Genomic DNA, 2,993 nt, shown 5'->3' on the forward strand with positions numbered 1-2,993 from the left:
CAGATGATTGGAGTAGCTAAGAAATACCAAGGCCTTTTTTATCTTCTTACTCATAATACCATAAGCAATTCAACTTTACATGTTTCCTCTGTTTTTCACAATAACTCTAGTGATTCTTGTAATCTGTGACACATGAAACTTGGTCATCCTTCAAATAAAGTTTTACAGACAATAGCTTCTCAATATTCTGATATTTCATTTCAATCGATTGATGCTTGTGATGCCTGTGCTTTTGCAAAACAAAAACGTCTTCAATTTTCTGTTAGCAAAACTAAATCTTCTTGTTTCTTTCATCTCATTCATGTCGATATTTGGGGCCCCCTTTCTATAACATCAATTGATGGATACAAATACTTTTTAACTATTGTTGATGACTATAGTCGTTTTACATGGCTTCTCCTTTTGAAAAATAAATCTGATGTTAAAACTTCACTACAAAACTTTATTGTTTTCACTGAAAATCAATTTTCTTGTAAACTTAAAATTCTACGCTCTGACAATGGCAAAGAGTTTCTTCTTAACGAATTTTATTCCACCAAAGGTATTCATCATGAAACTACTTGTGTTGCTACTCCTCAACAAAATGGCATTGTTGAACGGAAGCATCAACATATTCTTAATGTTTGTCGGGCTCTCCTTTTTCAATCTAAAGTTCCTAACCTCTTCTGGTCTTATGCTATAAAACTTGCAATCCATATTATTAATAAACTACCAACACCTTTTCTTCAAAATAAATCTCCTTATGAACTTGTTTATTCTGTCAAACCTGATTTTTCAAATCTTAAAGTTTTTGGATGTTTAGCATACTCCAGCTCTGCCACTGCAGGTCGCACAAAACTTGATTCCAGAAGCAACAAATGCATTTTTCTTGGGTATCAATTTGGAACCAAAGGTTTTGTGTTATATGATTTAAATTCACACTCTATCACTGTTTCACGACATGTTATTTTTCATGAGCATATTTTTCCTTATCACACTTCATTACCTTCACCTTCGTCCACTACATGTGATGACACTTCTGATGGTCTACTTTTTGATTTTCCCATTTCCACACCTGTTTCTACTGCCACCCATTTTCCTGCTTCTAACAATTCTAATCATACTTCTGATAATACTATTACTCCTAATGTTGATCAAAGAATTTCTCTTAGAACTAAGAATAGACCCAAATATTTAGATCATTATTACTGTGGTAATACTTCTAGCTTTACCTCATCCTATACTACACCTTATCCTATACACTTGTTTCTTTCTTATGATAAATGCTCCTCTACTCATGCCTCTTTTTGTCACAATATCTCTGCTCAAGTTGAACCCTCTTCCTATAAAGAGGCTAGTAAATTTGATTGTTGGCAACACGCTATGAACTCTGAATTTTCTGCACTTGAAAGAAATCGCACATGGACTTTGGTGAATCTCCCTGCTGGCAAGAAACCCATCAGTTGTCGTTGGGTTTATCGCATCAAGCACAAAGCTGATGGTTCTATTGACAGATACAAAGCTCGTTTGGTGGCGAGAGGCTTCACTCAAACTGAAGGCCTAGATTACTATGAAACTTTTCCCCTGTTGTTAAAATTACTACTGTTCGTCTTGTTCTAGCTCTTGCTGCTAGCAACAAATGGTTCCTTCATCAGTTAGATGTTGATAATGCATTTCTTCATGGTGACTTAACTGAAGAAATTTACATGAAACCTCCTCCTGGTCTTTGCCCATCCACTCCTGGTCTCGTCTGTAAGCTTCACAAGTCACTCTATGGTCTTAAACAAGCCAACAGAAATTGGAACCACACCCTCACATCCGAACTGTTATCTCTCGGCTATTCCCAAAGCACTGCTGACCACTCCTTATTCGTCAAGTATTCCGCCAACACTATCACCATTATTATGGTCTATGTTGATGATATACTTTTATCTGGAAATAATTTGTCTGAAATTACCACAGTCAAAAATCATTTACACAACAAGTTTCGCATCAAAAATCTTGGTGATCTTAAATATTTTTTGGGATTCGAAGTTGCTAGATCTCAAGCTGGATTATGTCTTAATCAAAGAAAATACTGTCTTGAATTAATTTCTGAAGCTGGAATGTTAGGGTGCAAACCTGCTCCCACACCTGCCGATCCTTCCATTAAACTTCATGCTGATGAAGGGACCCCTCTCACCGATCCTTCTTCTTATCGACGCCTCATTGGACGCTTACTTTATCTCACTCACACACGGCCAGACATTGCCTTTGCTGTCCAACAACTTAGCCAATTTGTCTCTACTCCTCGTCAACCTCACATGCAACAAGCCATGAGAATTATTCGATATTTAAAGAATGCTCCTGGTTCCGGTTTATTATACCCTGCTGATAATTCCTTTCGCATCCATGCCTATTCTGATTCTGATTGGGCTACCTGTGCTACCACTAGACGATCTGTTTCTGGTTTTTGTGTTTTTCTTGGAAATGCTCTTATCTCTTGGAAATCAAAGAAACAAACAACCGTTTCTAAGTCGTCTTCTGAAGCTGAATACCGATCCTTAGCCTCTTTAACTTGTGAACTGCAATGGCTCCAATATCTCTTAACAGATCTACATATCTCATGCCAAACTCCTTACTCTGTCTATTGTGACAATAATTCTGCCATTCACATTGCCAGGAATCCCACATTTCATGAGAGAACCAAGCATATAGACATTGACTGCCATGTCACCCGACAAAAGCTTCAAGATGGTCTTATAAAGCTTCTTCACGTTCCTTCCCACAACCAACTTGCAGATGTTTTCACCAAGTCTCTTTACTCTTCTCCCTTTCATACTATCATTTCCAAGCTCAACATGCATAATATCCACGTTCAGCTTGAGGGAGGGTGATAGAGATATTTTCTCTGCTTAAACCGGACGGTTCAGTCACCGACCGGTGGTTTCTACATTGCTATTGTGATAGAGATATTTTCTCTGCTTAAACCGGACGGTTCAGCCACCGACCGGTGGTTTCTACATTGCTGTTGT

Source organism: Vigna radiata, chromosome 1 (genome assembly GCF_000741045.1).
Source record: "Vigna radiata var. radiata cultivar VC1973A chromosome 1, Vradiata_ver6, whole genome shotgun sequence".
In the NCBI taxonomy this organism is placed as follows: domain Eukaryota; kingdom Viridiplantae; phylum Streptophyta; class Magnoliopsida; order Fabales; family Fabaceae; genus Vigna; species Vigna radiata.